Source organism: Loxodonta africana, chromosome X (genome assembly GCF_030014295.1).
Source record: "Loxodonta africana isolate mLoxAfr1 chromosome X, mLoxAfr1.hap2, whole genome shotgun sequence".
In the NCBI taxonomy this organism is placed as follows: Eukaryota; Metazoa; Chordata; class Mammalia; order Proboscidea; family Elephantidae; genus Loxodonta; species Loxodonta africana.
In genome coordinates, this window is record NC_087369.1 from 53,452,705 (window position 1) to 53,469,612 (window position 16,908).

Consider the following 16,908-nt stretch of genomic DNA (forward strand, 5'->3'; position numbering starts at 1 on the left):
GTATTTGGTGAAAAGTACTTCACCTGCTTAGATCACTAAATAAATATGCAATATTTAATGAAGAATGTTACTTTCCTACAAGGTCACCGTAGAAATTAAAATTCACTCAGATCATTACAATTTGGAATTTTGTTTTGTTCAGGAACTAATGTATGGCAACATCAAAGACAAAATTAGCTCTTTCATAGCAGCTTTTGGGTGGTAAATGCAAGCTTTTTAAAAATCAACTATACATACAAAGAAAGCTCTAGTGATCATGAACTGTGATATGAACTTCTGGGTTTTTTTTTTAATCACAAATTGGTGCATTAGCAATAATATATCAATTGCAGTTACAGTGGAAATGAATCCTTGACTTAAAATGAACTGCTACTTCTTTCCTTAAAAGATTTATTTGAGTATGAAGAGAGTACACTATTAAGTACCCTGGGCTTTTATTCAGCCATGTGAGTTGCCTACTTAATGTATGCCTACACAACATTTTTAACTGTACTTTTTTCTATCACTTATTAGTCATACGCTTCCTATTATGTATTTGCCTGACAATTATTGACTTTCATATATTTGGGGAATGTATTGAAATAATTAATTTTTTAATTATAAAAGAAAATTTATGCAATACTAACAATTAAAAAATAATACCCTGGATTTATGTGGCATAAAATCCTTGCATACCTATCTACCTAGTGTATATCTACTTGGATTACAGATATGTTGAACTCAAAGTGTCCAAACTTGAACTGTTTATACTTACCTAAAACCTGTTCCTCCTTCTCAGTTCTCTATCTCAGTTAATAGCACCACTATTCACCCAGTTGCCTGAGTCAAAAATTGGGCACAATCTTAGGTTTCACCCTCTCCCCTCACCCCTTCATTCAGTTCGTCACCAACTCTGATCAGTTCTACCTCCTTCATATCATTCAGCTGTATCCTCATCCCTTCATCCCGTTGTCACTTTATTTCAAGCCAACAGCATCTCATGCCTAGGCTATTATGCAGGCTTCTTAACTAGCCTCTCTGCATCTGAGGTTGTCCAGAGACTAGTGAGGAGGGATTAGAGAGGATCATTTGACCCTAGGCAAAAGTCCAAGGGGGTGCTAGATAAGGCCAGCCAACGAATTACACCCCCCCCACACACATGTCGACTAGGCAGGGGCCAGGGAGCACAAACTTAGAGATTGCCTGGGCACTCTTCGCTCTGGCTACGCCTCTGGGGTTGTGCCCACATTGATCTCAAGTGTGTCCAAATTTCTCATCTGTAGCCACCAATTTGAGACCTCACTCCTTGTCCTCTTCAATCATTTTTCTCATGTCTCCTTTCTCTGCCTGACATCTGGAGTTCATCCTCCCCACTTCACTTCCCCCTTACTCCTACTCCCCTTTCAGGCTCCTGCTGAAGTGAACCCTCCTCTTGAAGCCATCCCTCTCTCCCTTGGTACCCCCATCCTGGCTACCTCTCTCCTTCCTTTGCACACAGGTAGCACTGGTTACACTGTACTGTAATTGCAGAGGCACATTGCCTGACTCACAAACTAAATCATGAGTGCTGCAAGGGATGAGAGTGGGTCTTTTTCAAGTTTGTGTTTCCCAGGGCTAGCACATCTGTTATCACTTATTAGTAAGTGTATGATAAATAATTGCTTAATGAATGAATGACTACCCAGTACATTTCATACATAATGTTCTCCATTTGTTTCCTTTAGGTCAGTAGAGCTTGTTCTAAAGTGAAGGCAAAGCTGGAAGGACAAATGATGCTTGGTGTTTGTTGGGAGACAATTCTTCAAGAGTTTTTTTTTTTTTTTTTTTTTTTTTGCGTTTCTGCACATCTTACAAGCAGAGGCACCAACTGCCTTTGTTCCAGACCACCTTTTCAAGTATGTTTGTGTAACAAACAACCCTAGAAGATATAGTGTCTTCCTCTGGAGCAAAGGGCAAATTTGTTTACTGTCCCATTATAATAATGTTTCCCTCTAAGGCAAAGGTCAGGAAAAGATTCGGGTTCTCTAAGTTCAGGGTCCCTCTCCTATAACGCAACCCATGTATGCGCAGGTGTCACCTGGCCCTCTTCATGTTGTCCTGTGAGAACTGGAACTTGGCCAACCAGTGCAAATGCTGATACTCTGGCTACTGATATTGCTGTAAGTAATAAACCATTCTTTGTCTCTGACACAGGAATTTCATGTCTTTATGCAGCATCCATGCAACTTTAGCTTGCATAGGTAAAATCTCAAACCTATCAGTTTTTGAAAGTGCTAACTTGGGAGCACATAGCTTATAGACACATTTGTAGCCAGGGAATATCAAGTTTCCTAGCAAAGGCAGGATCAGTTTTATGTGTCATGGTAACGGTGGCATTTGGGTTTTCTGATGATATGAGAAAAAAACAGGTGGCCCAATTAACCTCACGGACCACCTTCCTCAGACAGTAGGCAGGTAACATAACTGAGTGATGTGGGTTCAGATGGAACCATCTACATAGCTCTGGCCAATTGTTTTGTAATGGAATGAGGACCATTGTCTTGAAGGTCATTAGCATAACATCCAAGTGAATGAAGCCTTAAATCTGAATTTTTACATGAAATCTCCTGCTATGGACTTCTCTGTCCTTGCTTCCCCTAGGGCTCTATGTTCCTATCTCCACAAAGCATCAAATCATAGACTTTGCTCAATCCACAAATATTTACTCAATAATAATTACACACAAAACAAGAAACTATAGTGTTTCCTGAGACAAGCTCACATCTTTGGCTGATGGAGGCTTTGATCCTGCTTCCTTGGGTTCTAGGTCAAGCCATGGGAGAAGAGCCCAAGCCATGGCTAGGAGAAGACCACAGATTGGCCTGTGGGCTATGCTGGAGATGTTGGAATGGAGAAAAATATAAATCCCAATAACTCTGTAGACCAGACTCAGCTCATATTAACAAAAGGCTCCTATGTTGGTAGGCATTGGCTGATTTTAGCCAAAGGTAGGAATTCCATCTTCCAATGTGCATGTACACATAAGGATCATTGGGTAATAAGTATACATAAATATATTTTAATACTCATGACTTATTTGCATCACCTGCTCTGCAGCATTACCTAAAAATATTTTATTGTCAATCCTTTCACCATATATAGGAGTATATCTAATCACACAGTTGGAAGGTTTGAGGCATATGAAGATAATGAAATGTGTTCAAGTCTCGTTTTTATTCAGCAATGGATCAAGGGATGTAGTTTAAGATTCCTTACTAGTATTTAGAACACACTGAGTAGAAAACCAGGGGTCCTTGGGGTACCCAGAATTGGTGACATTAAAAACTGAAACAATGTATGAGTGCTAATACCTCATGCTCCAAATAACTGATATTCTGCTATCTTTTATGAATAAGTTTATTTTTCCAGGAAAGCCCTAAATTCAAATATTATTTACTATTTTCAGAATTTTAATAATTTGTTTCATACAATTTTTGGTTTGTTAATACTCTCATAATACCAAAGGATTTGTCAAAACATCTGGATTTATGCCATTGCAACAAATCACAGTCAATCCTTGCTTTATAAACCATGCAAAGCAATCTTAATAATCAATGGAAAAATTACAAATGTCCTGTGACCTTTAAAAATTTTAGTCAAAACATTAAAATTTATTTTACTGTCAGCTATAAGTGTATATTTTTTATAAGTGTATAAGAAAATAGAAAATAGTAAAATTAATATTTATTTAATATACTGTAAATTAAAACATTAGAAACACTGAGAATTAAAGTGTTTCATTTCTTTGTTTAAAAAAAAACTTAACAAAATACTAAGAAACCAAATCCAAAAACATGTTGAAACTATACACCATGACCCAGTGAGATTTATCCCAGGAATGCAAGTGTGGTTCAACATTAGAAAAATCAAACAATGTAATACACACTTAATAGAATAATAGATCCAGAAAAGGCATTTAACAAAATTCAACATGCTTTTGTGATAAAAACACTCAACATGAAAGGAATAGAAGGTAAACTTCTCAATATAATAAAGGCCATTTATGAAAAACCCACAGTTAACATAATACTCAGTGGAGAAAGACTGAAAGCTTTCTCATTAAGATCAGGAACAAAACAGGGATGCCCCGTTTTACCACTGATACTCAACACTGTTCTGGAAGTCCTAGTCAGAGCAATTAGCTAGGGGGGAAAAAAGGTATCTAAACAGGGAACGGGGAAGTAAAACTATCCCTTTTCACAGATGACATGATGCTATACACGAAAAATGCCCCAAAGAACCCATAAGAAAGCTATTAGAACTAATGGATTGATCAAGGTGACAGGGTACAAGTTCAACACACAAAAATCAATTGGGTTTTTCTATAGCAGCAATGAGCAAGTGGAAAAAGAAATTAATGAAAGATTATCATTTACAAAAGCATCTAAAAGAGTAAAGTACCCAAGAATAAATTTAATTAGGAAGGTAAAAGACTTATACACAAAACTATAAAACATTACTAAAAGAAATTAAAGAAGATCTGAACAAAGGGAAAGACAATCCGTGCTCATGGATTGGAAGACAGTCTAGTTAAGATGTCAGTAATACCCAAAACAATATGTAAATTCAATGTGATCCTCATCAAAAATCCAACAGTGGGAGGTGGAGCCAAGATGGCGGACTAGGCAGACGCTACCTCGGATCCTTCTTACAACAAAGACACGGAAAAACAAGTGAATCGATCACATACATAACAATCTACGAACCCTGAACAACAAACACAGATTTAGAGACGGAGAACGAACTAATAGGGGGAAGCAGCGATTGTTTTCAGAGCCTGGAACCAGCGTACCAGTCAGGTACGGCACAAGCACAGAGAGCTGCTCCACCCCCCTGAACTAACCCCGGGAGGGGGCCCAGTTGGGTCGCGCGGGCGGCGTGGGACGCAGCGGGTAGGAGAAGTCCCCGGGAGGCAGCGACTGGTATTGGAGCAGGGAGAACAGCGTCCCAGCCGGGACACTTGGTCACGGCACAAGCACGGGGAGCGGCTCCACCCATCTGAACTAACCCCGGGAGGAGGCCTAACTGGTTCTCGGGGGCGGCACGGCCATGCGGCTGGAGGGACGAGAAGTCCCTGGGAGGCAGCGACTGATTTTGGAGTCGAGAGTGCACCGTCCCAGTAGGGGAGCCTTGACGCTGGGCGTGGGGCTGGAAGCGGAGGATCTGACCTTGACTCCAGCGGGCCAGACCCCCCGGGGGCAATCTCCACACAGCCAGCACACACAGGTGATGCGCCCCACGGGAATCTCAGATATAATAGTCATTCCAAGCAAGACAAGCAACTCTGGCTATATTCTGAGGTGCTACTCTCCTATCTCTCTGTTCCCTCCCCCACCCTCCCCAGGTGGCTTCATTAACATCTGAATAGCCTGAGCCAGAGGGAGAACTCTGATAGGGATCTGACTGCATTTTTTTTTTAGCGGATTTTCTGGAACAACTAGTTTCTCAGTGATGGCTTGGGGACAACAATCCATATCAAACCACTTAAAGAAGCAGACCATGACAGCTTCTCCAAGCCCCCAAACAAAGGAATCAAAATCTTTCCCAAATGAAGATACAATCCTGGAATTATCAGATACAGAATATAAAAAACTAATTTACAGAATGCTTTAAGACATCACAAATGAAATAAGGCAAACTGCAGAAAAAGCCAAGGAACACACTGATAAAACTGTTGAAGAACTCAAAAAGATTATTCAAGAACATAGTGGAAAAATTAATAAGTTGCAAGAATCCATAGAGAGACAGCATGCAGAAATCCAAAAGATTAACAATAAAATTACAGAATTAGACAATGCAATAGGAAGTCAGAGGAGCAGACTCGAGCAATTAGAATGCAGACTGGGACATCTGGAGGACCAGGGAATCAACACCAACATAGCTGAAAAAAAATCAGATAAAAGAATTTAAAAAAATGAAGAAACCCTAAGAATCATGTGGGACTCTATCGAAAAGGATAACCTGCGGGTGATTGGAGTCCCAGAACAGGGAGGGGGGACAGAAAACACAGAGAAAATAGTTGAAGAACTCCTGACACAAAACTTCCCTGACATCATGAAAGACGAAAGGATATCTATCCAAGATGCTCATCGAACCCCATTTAAGATTGATCCAAAAAGAAAAACACCAAGACATATTATCATCAAACTTGCCAAAACCAAAGATAAACAGAAAATTTTAAAAGCAGCCAGGGAGAAAAGAAAGGTTTCCTTCAAGGAGGAATCAATAAGAATAAGTTCAGACTACTCAGCAGAAACCATGCAGGCAAGAAGGGAATGGGACGACATATACAGAGCACTGAAGGAGAAAAACTGCCAGCCAAGGATCCTATATCCAGCAAAACTCTCTCTCAAATATGAAGGCGAAATTAAGATATTTACAGATAAACACAAGTTTAGAGATTTTGCAAAAACCAAACCAAAGCTACAAGAAATACTAAAGGATATTGTTTGGTCAGAGAACCAATAATATCAGATACCAGCACAACACAAGGTCACAAAACAGAATGTCCTGATGTCAACTCAAATAGGGAAATCACAAAAACAAACAAATTAAGATTAATTAAAAAAAATACATGTAACAGGGAATCATGGAAGTCAATAGGTAAAAGATCACAATAATCAAAAAGAGGGACTAAATACAGGAGGCATTGAACTGCCATATGGAGAGTGATACAAGGCGATATAGAACAATACAAGTTAGGTTTTTACTTAGAAAAATAGGGGTAAATAATAAGGTAACCACAAAAAGGTATAACAACTCTATAACTCAAGATAAAAGCCAAGAAAAACGTAACGACTCAACTAACATAAAGTCAAACACTATGAAAATGAGGATCTCACAATTTACTACGAAAAACATCTCAGCACAAAAAAGTATGTGGAAAAATGAAATTTCCAACAACACACATAAAAAGGCATCAAAATGACAGCACTAAAAACTTATTTATCTATAATTACGCTGAATGTAAATGGACTAAATGCACCAATAAAGAGACAGAGAGTCACAGACTGGATAAAGAAACACAATCCATCTATATGCTCCCTACAAGAGACACACCTTAGACTTAGAGACACAAACAAACTAAAACTCAAAGGATGGAAAAAAATACATCAAGCAAACAATAAGCAAAAAAGAAGAGGAGTAGCAATATTAATGTCTGACAAAATAGACTTTAGACTTAAATCCACCACAAAGGATAAAGAAGGACACTATATAATGAAAAAAGGGACAATTGATCAGGAAGACATAACCATATTAAATATTTATGCACCCAATGACAGGGCTGCAAGATACATAAATCAAATTTTAACAGAATTGAAAAGCGAGATAGATACCTCTACAATTATAGTAGGAGACTTCAACACACCACTTTCGGAGAAGGACAGGACATCCAGTAAGAAGCTCAATAGAGACACGGAAGATCTAATTACAACAATCAACCAACTTGACCTCATTGACTTATACAGAACTCTCCACCCAACTGCTGCAAAATATACTTTTTTTTTCTAGCACACATGGAACATTCTCTAGAATAGACCACATATTAGGGCATAAAACAAACCTTTGCAGAATCCAAAACATCGAAATATTACAAAGCATCTTCTCAGACCACAAGGCAATAAAACTAGAAATCAATAACAGAAAAACTAGGGAAAAGAAATCAAATACTTGGAAAATGAACAATACCCTCCTGAAAAAAGACTGGGTTATAGAAGACATCAAGCAGGGAATAAGGAAATTCTTAGAAAGCAACGAGAATGAAAATACTTCCTATCAAAACCTCTGGGACACAGCAAAAGCAGTGCTCAGAGGCCAATTTATATCGATAAATGCACACATACAAAAAGACGAAAGAGCCAAAATCAGAGAACTGTCCCTACAACTTGAACAAATAGAAAGTGAGCAACAAAAGAATCCATCAGGCACCAGAAGAAAACAAATACTAAAAATTAGAGCTGAACTAAATGAATTAGAGAACAGAAAAACAATTGAAAGAATTAACAAAGCCAAAAGCTGGTTCTTTGAAAAAATTAACAAAATTGATAAACCATTGGCTAGACTGACTAAAGAAAAACAGGAAAGGAAACAAATGACCTGAATAAGAAACGAGAAGGACCACATCACAACAGAACCAAATGAAATTAAAAGAATCATTTCAGACTATTATGAAAAATTGTACTCTAACAAATTTGAAAACCTAGAAGAAATGGATGAATTCCTGGAAAAACACTACCTACCTAAACTAACACATTCAGAAGTAGAACAACTAAATAGACCCATAACAAAAAAAGAGATTGAAACGGTAATCAAAAAACTCCCAACAAAAAAAAGCCCTGGCCCGGACGGCTTCACTGCAGAGTTCTACCAAACTTTCAGAGAAGAGTTAACACCACTACTTCTGAAGGTATTTCAAAGCATAGAAAATGACGGAATACTACCCAACTCATTCTATGAAGCCACCATCTCCCTGATACCAAAACCAGGTAAAGACATTACAAAAAAAGAAAATTTTAGACGTATATCCCTCATGAACATAGATGCAAAAATCCTCAACAAAATCCTAGCCAATAGAATCCAACAACACATCAAAAAAATAATTCACCATGATCAAGTGGGATTTATACCAGGTATGCAAGGCTGGTTTAATATCAGAAAAACCATCAATGTAATCCATCACATAAATAAAACAAAAGACAAAAAACACATGATCTTATCAATTGATGCAGAAAAGGCATTTGACAAAGTCCAACACCCATTTATGATAAAAACTCTTACCAAAATAGGAATTGAAGGAAAATTCCTCAACATAATAAAGGGCATCTATGCAAAGCCAACAGCCAATATCACTCTAAATGGAGAGAACCTGAAAGCATTTCCCTTGACAACAGGAACCAGACAAGGATGCCCTTTATCACCGCTCTTATTCAACATCGTGCTGGAAGTCCTAGCCAGGGCAATTAGGCTAGACAAAGAAATAAAAGGTATCCGGATTGGCAAGGAAGAAGTAAAGTTATCACTATTTGCAGATGACATGATCTTATACACAGAAAACCCTAAGGAATCCTCCAGAAAACTACTGAAACTAATAGAAGAGTTTGGCAGAGTCTCAGGTTATAAAATAAACATACAAAAATCACTTGGATTCCTCTACATCAACAAAAAGAACATCGAAGAGGAAATAACCAAATCAATACCATTCACAGTAGCCCGCAAGAAGATAAGATACTTAGGAATAAATCTTACCAAGGATGTAAAAGACCTATACAAAGAAAACTACAAAGCTCTACTACAAGAAATTCAAAAGGACATACTTAAGTGGAAAAACATACCTTGCTCATGGATAGGAAGACTTAACATAGTAAAAATGTCTATTCTACCAAAAGCCATCTATACATATAACGCACTTCCGATCCAAATTCCAATGTCATATGTTAAGGGGATAGAGAAACAAATCACCAGTTTCATATGGAAGGGAAAGAAGCCCCGGATACGCAAAGCACTACTGAAAAAGAAGAAGAAAGTGGGAGGCCTCACTTTACCTGATTTCAGAAGCTATTATACAGCCACAGTAGTCAAAACAGCCTGGTACTGGTACAACAACAGGCACATAGACCAAAGGAACGGAATTGAGAACCCAGACATAGATCCATCCACGTATGAGCAGCTGATATTTGACAAAGGACCAGTGTCAATTAATTGGGGAAAAGAAAGCCTTTTTAACAAATGGTGCTGGCATAACTGGATATTCATTTGCAAAAAAATGAAACAGGACCCATACCTTACACCATGCACAAAAACTAACTCCAAGTGGATCAAAGACCTCAACATAAAGACTAAAATGATAAAGATCATGGAAGAAAAAATTGGGACAACACTAGGAGTCCTAATACAAGGCATAAACAGAATACAAAACATTACCAAAAATGATCAAGAGAAACCAGATAACTGGGAGCTCCTAAAAATCAAACACCTATGCTCATCTAAAGACTTCACCAAAAGAGTAAAAAGACCACCTACAGACTGGGAAAGAATTTTCAACTATGACATCTCCGACCAGCGCCTGATCTCTAAAATCTACATGATTCTGTCAAAACTCAACCACAAAAAGACAAACAACCCAATCAAAAAGTGGGCAAAGGATATGAACACACATTTCACTAAAGAAGATATTCAGGCAGCCAACGGATACATGAGAAAATGCTCTCGATCATTAGCCATTAGAGAAATGCAAATTAAAACTACGATCAGATTCCATCTCACACCAGCAAGGCTGGCATTAATCCAAAAAACACAAAATAATAAATGTTGGAGAGACTGCGGAGAGATTGGAACTCTCATACACTGCTGGTGGGAATGTCAAATGGTACAACCACTTTGGAAACCTATCTGGCGTTATCTTAAACAGTTAGGAATAGAACTACCATACAACCCAGAAATCCCACTCCTCGAAATATACCCTAGAGATACAAGAGCCTTCATACAAACAGATATATGCACACCCATGTTTATTGCAGCTCTGTTTACAATAGCAAAAAGTTGGAAGCAACCAAGGTGTCCATCAACGGATGAATGGGTAAATAAATTGTGGTATATTCACACAATGGAATACTACGCATCGATAAAGAACAGTGACGAATCTGTGAAACATTTCATAACATGGAGGAACCTGGAAGGCATTATGCTGAGTGAAATTAGTCAGAGGCAAAAGGACAAATATTGTATAAGACCACTAGTATAAGATCTTGAGTAATAGTAAACCTGAGAAGAACACATACTTTTGCGGTTACGAGGGGGGGAGGGAGGGAGGGTGGGAGAGGGTTTTTTATTGATTAATCAGTAGATGAGAAACGCTTTAGGTGAAGGGAAAGAGAACACTCAATACATGGAAGGTCAGCTCAATTGGACTGGACCAAAAGCAAAGAAGTTTCCGGGATAAAATGAATGCTTCAAAGGTCAGCGGAGCAAGGGCGGGGGTCTGGGGAACATGGTTTGCGGGGACTTCTAAGTCAATTGGCAAAATAATTCTATTATGAAAACATTCTGCATCCCACTTTGAAATGTGGCGTCTGGGGTCTTAAATGCTAACAAGCGGCCATCTAAGATGCATCAATTGGTCTCAACCCACTTGGAGCAAAGGAAAATGAAGAACACCAAGGCCACACGACAACTAAGAGCCCAAGAGACAGAAAGGGCCACATGAACCAGAGACCTACATCATCCTGAGACCAGAAGAACTAGTTGGTGCCCGGCCACAATCGATGACTGCCCTGACAGGGAGCACAGCAGAGGACCCCTGAGGGAGCAGGAGATCAGTGGGATACAGACCCCAAATTCTCATAAAAAGACCAAACTTAATGGTCTGACTGAGACTAGAGGAATCCCGGTGGCCATGGTCCCCAGACCTTGCGTTGGCACAGGACAGGAACCACCATCTCCTAAGACAACGCATCAGACATGAAAGGGACTGGTCAGGGGGTGGGAGAGAGAGGCTGATGAAGAGTGAGCTAATTATATCAGGTGGACACTTGAGATTGTGTTAGCAACTCTTGTCTGGAGGGGGGATGGGAGGATAGAGAGAGAGAGAAGCCGGCAAAATTGTCACGAAAGGAGAGACTGAAAGGGCTGACTCAAGAGGGGGAGAGCAAGTGGGAGTAGGGAGTGAGATGTATGTAAATTTATATGTGACAGACTGATTGGATTTGTAAACGTTCACTTGAAGCTTAATAAAAGTTAATAAAAAAAAAAATCCAACAGTGTTTTTTATAGAAATTGAAAGGTCAATCCTTAAATTTATATAGAAGGGCAAGGGACCCCAACTAGCTAAAGAAATCTTAAAGAATAAAGTAGGAGGACTCACACTTCGTGATTTCAAAGCATACTATAAAGCCACAGTAATTAAAACAGCCTGGTACTGGTATAAAAGACATATAGACCAGTGAAAAAGATTGAGAGTACAGAAATAAATCCATACATCTATGGTCAACTGATTTTCGACAAGGGTACTCTCTTAGTTATCTAGTGCTGCTAAAACAGAAATACCACAGGTGGATGACGGCTTTAACAAAGAGAACTATATTCTTTCATAGTCTAGGAGGCTAGAAGTCTGAATTCAGGACACCAGCTCCAGGGGAAGGCTTTCCCTTTCTGTAGGCTCTCAGGGAGGGTCCTTCTCATCAATCTTCTCCTGGTCTAGGAGCTTCTCAGTGAAGGGACCCTGGATTCAAAGGACACGCTATGCTTCTGGTGCTTCTTTCTTGGTGGTATGAGGTCCCCATGTCTCTCTGCTCTCTTCTCAAAAGAGATTGAGTTAAGACTTAACCTAATCTTGTAGATTGAGTCCTGCCTCATTAACATAGCTGCTTCTAATCCCACCTCATTAACATCACAGAGGTAGGATTTACAACACATAGGAAAATCACATCAGATCACAAAATGGTGGACACAATACTGGGAATCATGCCCTAGCCAAGTAGACACACATTTTGGGGGGACACAATTCACTCCATAACAGGTACTATGTCCGTTCAATGGGGAAGGAACAGTCTTTTCAATAAACGATGCTGGGAAAATTGGATTTCTACATGCAATAGAATGAAATAGATAATGCCTCATACCACACACAAAAACCAATTCAAAATGGATAAAAGACCTAAATGTGAAAACTGCTGTTGTTGTTAGATGCCTTCCAGTCAGTTCCGACTCATAGTGACCCTATGTATAACAGAATGAAACACTTCCGGGTCCTGCACCATCCTCACAATCATTGTTATGCTTGAGCCTATTGTTGCAGCCACTATGTCAATCCATCTCCTTGAGGATCTTTCTCTTTTTCTCTGATCCTCTACTTTACCAAGTATGGTGTCCTTCTCCAGGGACTGGTAACAAGTCCAAATTATGAGAGATGAGGTCTAGCCGTCCTTGCTTTTAAGGAGCATTCTAGCTGTACTCCTTCCAACACAGATTTGTTCCTTCTTTTGGTAGTCCATGGTGTATTCAATATTCTGCACCAATGCCATAATTCAAAAACATCAATTTTTCTTCATCTTTCTTATTCGTTGCCCAGAAAACACCATGGCTTAGTCAGATGCATTTAGTCTTCAAGGTGACATCTTTGCTTTTAAAACTTTAAAGAGGACTTTTTAATTTTTTTTTTGAAGCAGATTTGAACAATACAGTGTGTTGTTTCTGAAGTGCTGCTTCCATGGGTGTTGATTGTTGATCCAAGTAAAATGAAATCCTTGACAACTTCAATCTTTTCTCCGTTTATCATGAAGTTGCTTATCGGTCCAGTCGTGGGAAATTTCTTTTTTTAATTGAACTTTAGATAAAGATTTACATAACAACCTAGTTTCTCATTAAAAAGTACACACATTGTTGTATGACATTGGTTAACAACCCCACGTCATGTCAACACTCTCCCTTCTCTACCTCAGGTTCCATATTACCAGCTTTCCTGTTCACTCCTGCCTTCCAGTCCCTGCCCCATTAGTCTTGTTTTGTTTCATGGGTCTGTTCAATCTTTACCTGAAGGGTGAACCTCAGGAGTGGCCTCATTACTGAGCTGAAAGGGTGTCCGGGGACCATACTCTCAGGGTTTCTCCAGCCTCTGTCAGGCCAGCAAGTCTGGTCTTTCTTTTTGAGTTAGGATTTTGTTCTACATTTTTCTCCAGCTCTGTCCAGGACCCTCTATTGTGATCCCTGTCAGAGCAGTCAGTGGTAGTAGTCAGGCACCATCTAGCTGTACTGAACTCAGTCTGGTAGAGGCTATTGTAGATGTGGTCCATTTGTCCTTTGGACTAATCTTTCCGTTGTATCTTTAGTTTTCTCCGTGCTTCCTTGCACCTGAAGGGATGAGACCAGTGGAGTATCCTAGAGGGCTGCTCACAGGCTTTTAAGACCCCAGATGCTACTCACCAAAGTAGGATGCAGAACATATTCTTTATAAACTCTGTTATACCAATTGAACTATATGTACCCTTTGACCATGGTCCTCACAGCCCTCAGCGCAGCAATTTGGTCCCTCAGGGAGTTTGGATGTGTCTATCAAGCTACAAAGGCCTTGCCTTGTACAGGTTATACTGGCTTCCCCCGTATTTTATACTGTCTTACCCTTCACCAAAGTTACTGCTTATCTCTTGTCTGTTAAGTTTTTTTCCATCCCCACCCCTCCCCTCCCTCGTGACCACCAAATATTGTTTCTTTTTGTATGTAAATATTTTCATGAGTTTTTACAGTAATGATCTCACACAATATTTGTCCTTTTGTGATTGACTTATTTCACTTAGCATTATGTCCTCCAGATGCATCCATATTATGAGATGCTTCACAGGTTCATCATTGTTCTTTAGTGTTGCATAATACTTCATTGTGTTTATGTACCAGTTTTTTTATCCATTCATCTGTTGATGGGCATCTAGGTTGTTTCCATCTTTTTGCTATTGTGAACACTGCTGCAATGAACATAGGTGTACATATATCTATTCCTGTTACTACCCTTATTTCTCTAGGATATATTCCTAGGAGTGGGATTGTTGGATCATATGGTATTTCTATTTCTACCTTTCTAAGGAAGTGCCATATTGTTTTCTAAAAAAGTTGTATCATTTTGCCTTCCCACCAGCAGTGCATAAAAGTTCCGAACTCCTGGCAGCCTCTCCAACATTTGTTATTTTCTGTTTTATTGATTCGTGCCAGTAATGTTGGGGTAAGATGGTATCTCATTGTGGTTTTGATTTGCATTTCCCTGATGGCTAGAGATCGTGAGCATTTCCTCATGTGTCTGTTGGCCGCTTGAATGTGTTCATTTACTTTGCCCATTTTTTAATTGGATTATTTGTCTTCTTGTTGTAGAGGTGTTGGATTTTCTTGCAGGTTTTAGAGATTAGACCTTTGTCTGATTTGTAATAGCCAAAATTTTTTCCCAGTCTGTAGGTTGTTTTTTTACTCTTTTGGTGAAGTCTATGGATGAGCATAAGTGTTTAATTTTTAGAAGATCCCAGTTATCTAGCTTATCCTCTGGCACTTGTGTGTTGTTGGTTGTGATTTGTATCCTGTTAATGCCATGTATTAGGGCCTCTAGATTTGTTCCTATTTTTCTTCTATGAACTTCATAGTTTTTGGCTTTATACCTAGGTCTTCGATCCATTTTGTGTTAGTTTTTCTACATGGTGTGAAGTATGGGTCCTGTTTCATTTTTTTGCAGATGGACATCTAGTTTTGCCAGCACCATTTGTTCAAAAGACTGTCTTTTCCCCATTTGATGGACTTTGGGCCTTTTCAAATATCAGGTGACCATACGTGGATGGATTTACATCTGGGTTCTCAATTCTGTTCCATTGGTCAGTGTATCTGTCCTTGTACCAGTACCAAGCTGTTTTGACTACCGTAGCTGTATAGTAGGTACTGAGGTCAGGTAGTGTGAGCCTTCCTACTTTATTCTTCTTCAGTAGTGCTTTACTTATCTGGGGCTTCTTCCCTTTCCATATAAAGTTGATAAGTTTTTCCATCTCTTTAAAAAATGTTGTTGGTATTTGGATCAGTATTGCACTGTATTTGTAAATTGCTTTGGGTAGAATTGTCATTTTCACAATGTTGAGTCTACCTATCCATGAACATGGTATGTTTTTCCATTTATGTAGATCTCTTTTGGTTTCTTGCGGTACTGTTTTGTAGTTTTCTTTGTATAGGTCTTTAACATCCCTGGTTAGATTTATTCCCAAGTATTTTATTTGTTGATTTCCTTTTCTTCATTCACTTTATTGGTGTATAGGAATCCAACTGATTTTTGTATGTTGATCTTGTATCCTGCAATTCTACTGAAACTTTGTATTAGTTCCAGTAGTTTTCTTGTGGAGTGTTTTGGGTTTTCTTAGTATCATATCCACAGGGACAGTTTAACTTCTTCATTACCAGTTTGGATGCCCTTTATTTGTTTCTTGCCTTATTGCTCTAGCTAAGACTTACAACACAATGTTAAATAAAAGTGGTGAGAGAGGGCATCCTTGTTTTGTTTCTGTTCTCAAGGGGAATGTTTTCAGCCTCTCTCCACTGAGAACGATGTTAGCCATTGGTTTTGCATAGATGCCCTTTATTATGTCGAGAAATTTACCTTCTATACCTCTTATCTGAGACTTTTTATCAAGAATGGGTGTTGGACTTCACTGAATGCCTTTTCTGCATCAGTTAAGATGATTATGTGATTCTTTTCTTTTCTTTTATTTAAGTGGTGGATTACATTAATTGATTTTCTAATGTTGAACCATCCTTGCATACCTGGTATGAATCCTACTTGGGCATGGTGTATTTTTTATATATATATATGATGCTGAATTCTATTGGCTAGAATTTTGTTGAGAATTTCTGCATCTATATTCATGAGAGATATTGGTCTGTAGTTTTCATTTTTTGTTGGGTCTTTCCCTGGTTTTGGTATCAGAGTTATGCTGGCTTCATAGAATGAATTCAGAAGTATCACTTCATTTTCTATATTCTGAAATAGTTTGAGTGGTATTGGTGTAAGCTTGGAAACCCTGGTGGAGTAGTGGTTAAGTGCTACAGCTGCTAACCAAAGGGTTGGCAGTTCAAATCCGCCAGGCTCTCCTTGGAAACTCTATGGGGCAGTTCTACTGTGTCCTGTAGGGTTGCTATAATCGACTCGATGGCACTGGGTTTGGTTTTGGTTTGGTTTGGTGTAAGCTTATCTCTGAACGTCCGTCTGGTAGAATTATCCAGTAAAGCCATCTGGGCCAGGGCTGGTTTTTGTTGGGAGTTTTTTTTAATTACCTTTTCAATCTCTTCTCTTGTTATGGGTCTGTTCAGATTTTCAACATCATTTTGTGTTAGTTTGGGTAGGTAGTGTGTTTCTAGAAATTTTTCTGTTTCCTCTAG